This window comes from Rattus norvegicus, chromosome 14 (genome assembly GCF_021556685.1).
Source record: "Rattus norvegicus strain SHRSP/BbbUtx chromosome 14, alternate assembly SHRSP_T2T, whole genome shotgun sequence".
Taxonomy (NCBI): domain Eukaryota; kingdom Metazoa; phylum Chordata; class Mammalia; order Rodentia; family Muridae; genus Rattus; species Rattus norvegicus.
The window spans coordinates 57203925-57216629 of record NC_141547.1 but is presented as its reverse complement, the minus strand read 5'-3'; the positions used below and the strand labels follow the sequence as shown (position 1 = coordinate 57216629).

The following is a 12705-nucleotide window of genomic DNA, read 5'->3' as shown; positions in this document are numbered from 1 at the left end:
CAGTGAGCTCATCTTCCATCCCTGGTGAGAAATCTCCTTTAATAAATGTTATCCTTAATCACGACTCAAATGATCCTTTCCTGAAATCTGGCTTCTCTGTCACCTGCTGCTGTCACCTTATATTGGAATGAGACATGACTATATATCAATGCGATTGAATCCGTCAAATTTTGCTTTGTATGATGATCTTCTGCTCTGTAGAATGCAGTTTATGTTGGTAAATTCATAAAGACTTTGTAGTTAGCGTTAGAAATAACCTAATGATGTTCTTTCCCTTGTTTCAAAGACAGGGCATAGGTAATTTATTGTAGACTCAGTCACTCCAAATAGGTCAGAGTCATGAAATTTGAGAACCCTTCATTTGAGGCTATCAAGTCATTGGGGAGATTAAATCTACATTGTGCTTTAATCTGCTGGATGGCTGCTGTCATCAGTAAAATGTCGAATCTGTCGGCATAGTTAATGGAAGGGGCACTGTCCTGGTAATCAGCGGCGGCATGCAGTGACAAGTAATTTTATTGAAGTACCAAGTAAGAACTTAACCCTCTTGATTTCTTCCCTTGAACCCATTTTCTTCCATCAGATGGAATGAGGAAAATTTTAGAAAATATAGTGAATTCCATGTCAATTTTAAACAAAATGTTTCTCACCCTTACTCCTAAATTTAGTGTATCTGAACAGTGAGGCCTGGAGGAAGGAAGAGATTACAAGGAAAAAAGTAATTTTATAAGATTAATATAGACTCTCTCCGTCTCCTTCTCCCTCTCCCTTTTTCTCTTTTATCTTGTGTTAGGTCACTGTCTTGGTAGTAACCCTTTGTAATATATGTGTCCTGCTTCTCCACAGATGCAAGGTCAGTTCTCTCATGTCTATACAAACACTTATCCTTGCCGTTGATAGAAACAAGTATTCATGATAAAATAGGTTCTCTTCCCCCTTTTGAATGAGGGTTGAGTAGAAAAAAGGAGAAATGCAGGTTAATTTTTCTACTGATAAAATGATCTAAAATTTTGTTGCAAAAGCTTCAAAGTCAGACATGAGAAGCAGGCGATCTTACTGTTGCAATATATACAAGCTTGAGTGTAATGTTTCCTTTCTTTAAAAATTTAGAACCATACTTGAAGCAAACATAGAATCATTCCATTAGTGCTTAAAGAACTAAATCACTCAAATTATAAATAATTTTTAAATTAGTAACCTTACATGTACATATGTTTTATGACACTATATATCCAGATTCTATTTTGTTTCCATGCTGATTTCTGCAGGCTACTGGTAACAGGAGTTTAATGATTGTCAATGTCTAACTCTGTGTCATTCAGAACTCAGATGGTAAGATTTCGTTCTTAATACCAAATCTTAGGATGTGGGGCTGTGAAATTGTACATCTAACTCAACTTCACATAATTTTAGAAGCTTTTATTTTCACTCTTTAAATCTGAAAATGACTACACTTTGTCAGGCATCTCAGTTGTCAAAGAACAGCGGTAGTGGCTGTGACTCAACCTGGAGGTTGAAACAGAAAGGTAATGAACGACGTTCTGAAATGAGAAAACAAGGTTAATGGTGATATTTGAATGAAACCTTTTCAAACCCACTGTCAAAACACAACTTCTTTCCCCCTCTCGTTTGAATTTCATGGCAACCTCACTACTTGACTTTCTTGTGGGGTGTGCTTTCTGAATGCCTTTCATTTAATAGGCATATTTTAGAAATCTAATTTTGCTGTCTGCATCAGATCAGTGATACTGTGGAAACCTAACAATTTTAGGCTGTCTGGATGCCGTTTCCATCAGGTAATTAGCATTGTTATTGAGGGTGACATGGGGGAAGTTATCTCTCTCTCTCTCTCTCTCTCTCTCTCTCTCTCTCTCTCTCTCACTCTGTGTGTCTTACTTGCTCTAGACCACAGCCCCTCCACTTTTATAAAGGATGTGGTTTCGCCAACTTCTCTTATTTATGTGCTGCTGTTTCTCATTATAAACTCTATTTATGTCTGTCTGCCGTGCTTCCTGGAGGTTTTACAAGGTCTTCTCGCATGCTCACATCATGGCTGGGTTAGGAATAGGTGGTCTAAAGAGGTTAGCTCCGTAGAATGTTAGAGCTGGATCTCTGGCTTCTCATTTAACAGAAGAGAGAACTGGGATTCAGGAAGACCACTGTGTTTTCCAGATAATCCAATCTTCTCTATCTTCCCCTCTTTTGGTGTCTTAGCGCTAATTCTCCTTCTTTTTCTATTTTAGAATTTTTTTCAGGATCTGAAAAAACAGTTAATTTATATCAGCTTTTTGAAAAAATAAATTTCCTTGTTTTGTTGAATAACATCACAGACCCCACCCATTCTGCTGCCTTGTGCATTAGTTTTGGCCCAAAATGTTTATCTTCTGTGTGCATTTTAAATATTTATGAATTAAATAATGAAGGAAACAATAAACCTCAGGAAAAAATGATGACTACTGTTCAAATCCACAGTTCCTATTCTGGCAAATTTACTTTAAATCATAGTTCCATTCAGTGACTTATTTATTGATATACACCAGGTATCTATAATTTGCCTGCTGTGATTTCATACGGCAATGTATGGCAAGACTCGGGACTGTAGTTTCCTGTGGGAATGTGAATAGACACTTTGCAAAGCATTTACATCTTTCTTATTGTGAATTATGTGAAGATATTAAAAACGTTAACTCAATATAGGCCTATATGTTTCCTTTCCTAGCCCTCTGATTTTATATGTATTGTGATGGCAATATTCTTCCTGCCTTTTGTCCCTTACTCTTCAACTGTACAAGACATTTTATCCCTTCTGCTAACCATTAAGGTTCTTTGCAAATATTTTTTGAAGTCTTTCATAGAGCTTCCCAGTTTTCTGTGTTTCTTTCTTGTTTTGTTTCCAAGAATTCCCTTTACTATAAGATAGGCTTGATTTTATAAATCTAGCAAATGATGGAGAAAATTTTATGAAAATCTCATTAAAATGTGGCCCTGTAGGTGAGTAAATAGTAAGATAAAAGCAAACACAGAAAACTATTTTTAATGACTTTTTGCATAAGTACTGTTAATATCTCAATGACAAGGAGAGGATCTATCATTAGGCGATAATGGCAAATGCTGGGGTATGGACCCAGGCTAATTAGCTGTTTACTGATTTCTTACCATTGAGTTAGTATCCCTTGAGCATTTAATTCTTTGTCTTGTTATTGTGTTGACACTCCAAGTGAAGCCTTTTTAAAACTCACATATATTAAACGTATCTTCTCTCAGAGTGAATTCTGAGATAAGTCTTTTAAATTCCTGTCTTGAATTCTTCCCCCTTGCCACATATTATTTTATCATGGAATAGTGAAAATGAAAATGTATTGTCTGCAAGGGTTCTGCATTGTGTACGGAGCAGACCAGATGCACTTGCTGATATCTAGTCGCTCATTCTAAACCCTGCAGCTTATTACTAGAGTATTTTCTAGGGAATGTTTTTTTTTAATTTTTTCTTCTTTGTGGTTGATACTTACGTAGTGGGGGCATTAATTTCCCTGCTTTTCTAGTTCATTCTCATTTTTTTACATTCTTTGCCTGTCTAAAATTATGATTTTCTTGGTTCCTTCCTAGCTAATAAAGACACAAAATGTCATAGTACCTATATCCAGCTGAATGTTTTTAACATTTGGTCAGCTTTTGAGGTATCTGCAGATGACGTCTATCTGATTAAGTCAATAATTCTTAATCCTTATGGACAGCCATCTGAGTATTTCATATTTTCAACATATAGCTATCAATATTCCTCCCTTGTATATTCAGCAAAGAGAGGTCTGATTCTGAAGAATGCAGCAATATTCTAGGTAGGAAAGGCAGAAAGTTAAATGGTGGAACTGGGTCAAAACCCAGAAGGTTTTGGTTTCTAGAAGACATGGGAAAGTAGAGTGTTTGGATGAAGTACATATGAAAGAAGAGGGGGAAAATTCCTCTCAAAGTATTGGTAGGGCCTTGAGTTGTTCCAAAGGAGAAAGGTAAAGAGAACTAAACAAGTATTGACTAACATTGGTGGTCTCTCAAATTTTTTCTTAAAGAGAAACAATAAAATTAGTGAAGAAAATATTGAGTACAGCTCTTATACAAACATGTATCACCTGTTGAAGACTTAAAGCATCGCATCCAAAAGAGGTTTCCATTAGCATCATCCCCTCTTTTATAATGGTTGCATTGAACATTTTTCTGTAAAAGTAAATATGAAATATTCTTAGTGCTATATTTACATAATTAATCTCTAATATCTCACAATCACTCTGAAAATTCCTCTTTAGGTTACCACCAGCATCTGTGTGTCACTACTTCACCCTTTGGATTATCATAATTTGCTAGTCAGTCTTGTACTTCATAGACATCATAGCTGGTAAAGTCATGGTTGCTTTCTGCCTTTGGAAGCTTTCCTTGTGTCTGATAGTACCATGGAAGCCAGCACTAGAGAAAAGGCATTCTGCTCATAGATCTCAAATTAGATTTAAAACCTCTTAACAAGAAGAGATCATGTCTAATACTGAACTCAAGCCTACCTACTACCCATAGCTAGTGAAGTCATGGATCTTAAAGAATTTACAAATTTCTCTTTAGTAAACCAATATTATCCCTAAATGTATTCTAATGGAATCCAATCCCAATATATACATCTACAAGACAACTTCTACTCCTTAGGCTCAGGGAACATTGCTGAAATAATGGTGGAGTTTATCAGAGAGTCTGTTGTGAGTTTCTGTCTCCTAAGAACAGAAGAAACTACATGGATGAAACTTTGCCAGCACGACTGCTTACATGTAAGCTGAAAAGGGGCTACAACAAACAATTTAATGTAGACGGAGGAAAGATTTTCCACGAAAATCTAGCCAACTAAGGAAAGTTAAGGCTTGGAGAAGTAGTGTTCATTATGGAAAATCAACCAATTTGCTATCCAGTACCAAATGGTGAGCCCTGAAAACATACTTTTAAGTTAAATTATACACATTGAACAAGTTATATTTATAATATATGTATATACCTATATGCAGACAAAACTATTTACATTTTAATTTAATTTAATACATTTGTTTACTTTACCTTACAGGTTCTTTGAATATATGTATGTATATATATGTATATATATATATATATATATATATATATATATATATATGTGATGACATTTGACTTTGGGATTTTTGGTTCTTTTTTTTTTTTTTTTTTTGGTTTTTTTTTTTTTTTTTTTCGGAGCTGGGGACCGAACCCAGGGCCTTGCGCTTCCTAGGCAAGCGCTCTACCACTGAGCTAAATCCCCAACCCCTGACTTTGGGATTTTTATGTGACTCCTATGTGTGCAAAATCTAAGTGTCTCTGGATTTATGAGTGTTATGCTTTTTCTGATGGGAGGAGAAGGTTGGGAGGATCTTGTAGGAGTTGTGGAAGTGGAAAGCATAATCAGAATATATTGTTTGGACAAGATCAATTTTCAATAAAATAAAGTTAAATAAAACAAAACAAAAACCTCTGTGAATTTGAAAGAAAAAAAGGAAGGGCATATTTATAGGTATGAATGAAGAGAGAAAAGAAGGGAGAATTATGTAATTATATCATAATCTCAAAAAAAGAAGTAATTAAACCCACTTTTATCGTCACAGTTTTTAACATATTAAAAAGGGTTTGAATAGGCCCTGTAATATTTTACGATGATCTTATCAACCTGTTGATTTAGGAAGAGATGTCCATATGCTACCTTTCTATTGAACCTCTTATATTTCATGGCAGCTCCATTCTGCAAGCATCGAGTGAGTTTGCTGTGTGAGAATGATCCCAGTCATAATTTTGCACGCAATCTGCAGTTGTTTTTCTGATGATTTTGATGTTTTGAGATGATTATACTTCTCAAAATTAACCCCACCTTCTTGTTTCATATTCCTCATTGGCACAGTATATGCAGGCATGATGTAGCTACAGGGGCAATGGTTGGAGTACCCTGGCTGTGGTTTGGAGCATTTAATGCATAAAACTACTTTGTCTTCATGTTATTGCTTAATCTATAATTGAGCAGCATTTCTGTATTGCTTTAATAGTTACCTTGGCAGTGTGTGTGAGCTTGCACATACACACACTCACACACACACACTGACACACATACTCAACATACCCAAATGTAGTTTCCTTTATTAATCACTCTATGAAAGACCACATTACTTGATGTTATCTTATGTACATACACACAGTGGATATTCTCAATAGAAGTAGAAACCAAAGTGTAATTAACTCTCTAGAATTTAAGAAGGAAATGCCCTGCCCCCTAAAATTACTCTAATTCATAATACATTCTTTTCTTGGACCCTGATTGTCATCCTCATGTTATTTTTGCCTTATAAAACATTCTTTTCATCATATAACTCTTCTTTAAAACAAAAAAAATCATGCTGAGCATTTGGGTCACTATCCTCTGAGAAAATTAGACATCACTATTTTTTTATCAGAACAGCAGAGACTCTTTGCAAAAGACCCCTGGATTAAGCCTCGTGACTTATAACACTCCTTCATAGGAGAAGGTTGTTGAAAGGGTCATTGGGACTTCATCTGTCATCCTGGCTGCTCTACTCTGCATCCTTAGCCACTGTCTGTAATTCTACCATATTTGCACATGGCTTTATAGTGTTGAAGTCTCTAAGGAGTTGGAATATATGAATTGAATCCAGTGAATTTATGGGAGAGGACACCACGTATGAAGCTATGAAGAAGTTATCTCCATGTTGGGGACAAACCTTTTTAGTAGACTGTCTGCTTTGGGGTTACTCACATTTCTGGAAGTAACTCATCATTGATGTCTAAGTGACCCCAACTAGTTCTCCAACGTGGACTTTGTTGGTATCTATTTTGGTTTGTTACTAGGCTGCAAAAATGAAGGAATGGATGTTTGTTTACTCCTTTCCCAGAGAAAGAAGTCCTGTATCCCTTGCTTGCAGGCAGAAGATTGTAAGCTGATGAGTTGACTAGTGTGAATTATAGAAGTTTCTTTTCAAAATAATCCCTCTGTAAATCATGCTGTAGGTCACACAATGTATCCAGTGTTCATACCAAGATGATCTTTTATGCCAATTGCAAGTGTCCTTTGCTACTTCTGCTAACTTTAGTTTTTGCATGTTTTAAAAAAATACAAAGATCTAGGGTTTTGTTTGGTTTTGTTTTTAATCTCATTGCTCAATAGCTTCTCATGGCCCAACTACTGAAAGTTCATAAATAGGTCAAGTGGGGCATCACTGAGACTTAGTCCGTCTTTTCATACGCTAACACTTACAGTACTATAATGTGAATATAGTTCCATGCGCTTATGAAGTGTAGCTTGTTCCTGGGTGATATTAGAAAGAACTTGTAATTAGGAAAATACACAGAACAATGTGGTTGAATGCTATGAAAACTAATAATCTTCTAACCCTACATAAGAAACAAATACTAAAGTAAAATAAATTCATTCATATTCATTAAATATAGTTTTAAAAAGATTCTTATATTTTGCCGGGCTGATTTAATGTTACCAGCAAAATGTCCCTTTTTGCAACTTCAAAGATCTTTTCAAGTTCATATGTGTTCTGGGATCACAGAGCCACTAAAGGAAATTGGGCTTTTGCCTAGTAGTTATGGAATAACTTTCCCTTGTTCCAAAATATTATGGAACTAAGAGGATATTGTATTGGTTTTCTGCCCAGAAAAATGATGCCTCATTCTCCGATTATGTAGTTAGCTGTTCTCCATTCTGTAATCTCCACCACTGTATGTGGCTGTCATGCTGTGTTTTGCAACTGAGGGTGACTGTGCCTCCAGGGCAATATCTGCTTCCTCTGGAGACATTTTGGGTTGTTCTATGTAGCCTGGTGTTATTGGCTTCTAGTAAAAGAGGCATGGATGTTACTGCGCATTCTAGTGTTGTAACTAGGCCCCTGCAACAAAGAATTATTGAGCTCCAAATGTCAATAGAGCGAAAGCTGAGAAACCCTGTTTTACACTATTTCATATATTTTATGTTTAGTACCTTGGAAGATTGACACTGTATGAGGCTTAGTCTTGTATTTCCCAAAGTTTCTCAAAACACAAAGCTTATTCTATATATACTGTATGGTGAATGACTCTCAAATGGAAGTTTGCCTTTGATTATTAAATTTTTATGTTTTTTACTCGATATCATTAGTGAAGTTTTGAAAAGACTAAACTTTTATATTTGGCACATAAATGATTCTCACAATTAAAGAAAGAAAGCATTCTGCATATTTTTTTCAGAATGCTTGTTAGTTTACTCTTCATACCCACCAGAATGAATTTTCAAATTATATATTCTGTACAGAAATATCAACATAAATGTGCTTTCATGAAGCATGCATCTGCTATCAGTGAGGCTGACTGAAATTTAGACATATGCTGGGTGGCAGCAGATAAGTTGGGAATTAGTTGTGATAGGTAATCCACAAAATAGCTAGACCACATGCCAGTAATCAAGAATTCACTGTAATTACTTTAATCTGTAATCAGCTCAAGGCAGTGCACAAAAGACTGGCAGAGGAATTCTGCGACCAGAGAGGAAGTTGGTTAATTATTCCAAGACCATGTCTTTGTTCTTGTATTGATTTTCAATTGTGTGACCTTTTTATTCATTCATTTATATATTTATTCATTCAATACAATGCGTTAATTACTCTAGGAACATATTAATTACAGAAGGAACAATAAACAATAAATATATCCCCTGACCTCTCAATACATCCAAGCTCAGAGTGAGAGAGGGGCATGCAAATTAGCTCATATGCTGCATCTTCATTCTGTTTGTCCCCTGAAAATGGAGAAGATGGAGGTTCAAAGTTAATAGGCAGTAATTATGAGGGAGTTCTTAGTTTTTATACTGGAATGAAAATAATTATTGGAAAGCATACAGACTTATGCGGGGATGCACATCTGTTGTTGCGAAGGCAGACAGCTTAGTTTATTCATGAAACTAAAGAACTTTAGTTTAAGCTGAAATTTTTGCTTCTTGAAAGAATATTCTGGTCCCGCCAGGGAGGGCCCAGGAGCAGCAGGACCCCTGCCTGAGACACCGCCGGAACCTGAAGGAAACAGACTGGATAAACAGTTCTATGCACCCAAATCCCGTGGGAGGGAGAGCTAAACCTTCAGAGAGGCAGACAAGCCTGGGAAACCAGAAGAGACTGCTCCCTGCACACACATCTCGGACGCCAGAGGAAAAAGCCAAAGACCATCTGGAACCCTGGTGCACTGAAGCTCCCGGAAGGGGCGGCACAGGTCTTCCTGGTTGCTGCCGCTGCAGAGAGCCCCTGGGCAGCACCCCACGAGCGAACTTGAGCCTCGGGACCACAGGTAAGACCAACTTTTCTGCTGCAAGAAAGCTGCCTGGTGAACTCAAGACACAGGCCCACAGGAACAGCTGAAGACCTGTAGAGAGGAAAAACTAAACACCCGAAAGCAGAAAACTCTGTCCCCATAACTGACTGAAAGAGAGGAAAACAGGTCTACAGCACTCCTGACACACAGGCTTATAGGACAGTCTAGCCACTGTCAGAAATAGCAGAACAAAGTAACACTAGAGATAATCTGATGGCGAGAGGCAAGCGCAGGAACCCAAGCAACAGAAACCAAGACTACATGGCACCATCGGAGCCCAATTCTCCCATCAATACAAACATGGAATATCCAAACACACCAGAAAAGCAAGATCTAGTTTCAAAATCATTTTTGATCATGATGCTGGAGGACTTCAAGAAAGACGTGAAGAACTCCCTTAGAGAACAAGTAGAAGCCTACAGAGAGGAATCGCAAAAATGCCTGAAAGAATTCCAGGAAAACATAAATAAACAAGTAGAAGCCCATAGAGAGGAGACACAAAAATCCCTGAAAGAATTCCAGGAAAACACAATCAAACAGTTGAAGGAATAAAAAATGGAAATAGAAGCAATCAAGAAAGAACACATGGAAACAACCCTGGATATAGAAAACCAAAAGAAGAGACAAGGAGCTGTAGATACAAGCTTCACCAACAGAATACAAGAGATGGAAGAGAGAATCTCAGGAGCAGAAGATTCCATAGAAATCATTGACTCAACTGTCAAAGATAATGTAAAGCGGAAAAAGCTACTGGTCCAAAACATACAGGAAATCCAGGACTCAATGAGAAGATCAAACCTAAGGATAATAGGTATAGAAGAGAGTGAAGACTCCCAGCTCAAAGGACCAGTAAATATCTTCAACAAAATCATAGAAGAAAACTTCCCTAACCTAAAAAAAGAGATACCCATAGACATACAAGAAGCCTACAGAACTCCAAATAGATTGGACCAGAAAAGAAACACCTCCCGTCACATAATTGTCAAAACACCAAACGCACAAAATAAAGAAAGAATATTAAAAGCAGTAAGGGAAAAAGGTCAAGTAACATATAAAGGCAGACCTATCAGAATCACACCAGACTTCTCGCCAGAAACTATGAAGGCCAGAAGATCCTGGACTGATGTCATACAGACCCTAAGAGATCACAAATGCCAGCCCAGGTTACTGTATCCAGCAAAACTCTCAATTAACATTGATGGAGAAACCAAGATATTTCATGACAAAACCAAATTTACACAATATCTTTCTACAAATCCAGCACTACAAAGGATAATAAATGGTAAAGCCCAACATAAGGAGGCAAGCTATACCCTCACAGAAGCAAGAAACTAATCGTCTTGGCAAGAAAACAAAGAGAATGAAAGCACACAAACATAACCTCACATCCAAATATGAATATAATGGGAAGCAATAATCACTATTCCTTAATATCTCTCAATATCAATGGCCTCAACTCCCCAATAAAAAGACATAGATTAACAAACTGGATACGCAACGAGGACCCTGCATTCTGCTGCCTACAGGAAACACACCTCAGAGACAAAGACAGACACTACCTCAGAGTGAAAGGCTGGAAAACAACTTTCCAAGCAAATGGTCAGAAGAAGCAAGCTGGAGTAGCCATTCTAATATCAAATAAAATCATTTTCCAACTAAAAGTCATCAAAAAAGATAAGGAAGAACACTTCATATTCATCAAAGGAAAAATCCACCAAGATGAACTCTCAATCCTAAATATCTATTCCCCAAATACAAGGGCACCTACATACGTAAAAGAAACCTTACTAAAGCTCAAAACACACATTGCACCTCACACAATAATAGTGGGAGATTTCAACACCCCACTCTCATCAATGGACAGATCATGGAAACAGAAATTAAACAGTGATGTAGACAGACTAAGAGAAGTCATGAGCCAAATGGACTTAACGGATATTTATAGAACATTCTATCCTAAAGCAAAAGGATATACCTTCTTCTCAGCTTCTCATGGTACTTTCTCCAAAACTGACCATATAATTGGTCAAAAAACGGGCCTCAACAGGTACAGAAAGATAGAAATAATCCCATGCGTGCTATCGGACCATCACGGCCTAAAACTGGTCTTCAATAACAATAAGGGAAGAATGCCCACATATACGTGGAAATTGAACAATGCTCTACTCAATGATAACCTGGTCAAGGAAGAAATAAAGAAAGAAATTAAAAACTTTTTAGAATTTAATGAAAATGAAGGTACAACATACCCAAACTTATGGGACACAATGAAAGCTGTGCTAAGAGGAAAACTCATAGCGCTGAGTGCCTGCAGAAAGAAACAGGAAAGAGCATATGTCAGCAGCTTGACAGCACACCTAAAAGCTCTAGAACAAAAAGAAGCAAATACACCCAGGAGGAGTAGAAGGCAGGAAATAATCAAACTCAGAGCTGAAATCAACCAAGTAGAACCAAAAAGGACCATAGAAAGAATCAACAGAACCGAAAGTTGGTTCTTTGAGAAAATCAACAAGATAGATAAACCCTTAGCCAGACTAATGAGAGGACACAGAGAGTGCGTCCAAATTAACAAAATCAGAAATGAAAAGGGAGACATAACTACAGATTCAGAGGAAATTCAAAAAATCATCAGATCTTACTATAAAAACCTATATTCAACAAAACTTGAAAATCTTCAGGAAATGGACAATTTCCTAGACAGATAGCAGGTACCGAAGTTAAATCAGGAACAGATAAACCAGTTAAACAACCCCATAACTCCTAAGGAAATAGAAGCAGTCATTAAAGGTCTCCCAACCAAAAAGAGCCCAGGTCCAGACGGGTTTAGTGCAGAATTCTATCAAACCTTCATAGAAGACCTCATACCAATATTATCCAAACTATTCCACAAAATTGAAACAGAGGGATCACTACCGAATTCCTTCTATGAAGCCACAATTACTCTTATACCTAAACCACACAAAGACCCGAAAAAGAAAGAGAACTTTTCCCTTATGAATATCGATGCAAAAATACTCAATAAAATTCTGGCAAACCGAATCCAAGAGCACATCAAAACAATCATCCACCATGATCAAGTAGGCTTCATCCCAGGCATGCAGGGATGGTTTAATATACGGAAAACCATCAACGTGATCCATTATATAAAGAAACTGAAAGAACAAAACCACATGATCATTTCATTAGATGCTGAGAAAGCATTTGACAAAATTCCACACCCCTTCATGATAAAAGTCCTGGAAAGAATAGGAATTCAAGGCCCATACCTAAACATAGTAAAAGCCATATACAGTAAACCAGTTGCATCTGGAACACATG

The 12705-nt window shown here is 37.0% G+C and overlaps 1 protein-coding gene and 1 long non-coding RNA gene across 10 annotated transcripts in view; one reads left to right on the top strand and one right to left on the bottom strand.

Annotated features, from left to right (window-relative positions):
* Pcdh7 (protocadherin 7) overlaps window positions 1-12705 on the top strand; it is a 427066-nt gene that overhangs the window by 139790 nt on the left and 274571 nt on the right.
* Window positions 1405-12705, bottom strand: part of LOC134481750 (uncharacterized) — a 31493-nt gene continuing 20192 nt past the window's right edge. For 2 of the 4 annotated variants that reach the window (XR_015637447.1, XR_015637446.1), the window contains exons 5-7: window positions 8743-8821; window positions 4125-4209; window positions 1405-1506 (exon numbers count right to left, since the gene is read on the bottom strand). This is a non-coding gene — a long non-coding RNA (uncharacterized LOC134481750). Of the gene's footprint in view, window positions 1542-4124; window positions 4210-8742; window positions 8822-12705 lie in introns of all 4 variants that reach the window. The other 2 variants (XR_015637448.1, XR_015637445.1) reach the window with 1 other exon arrangement.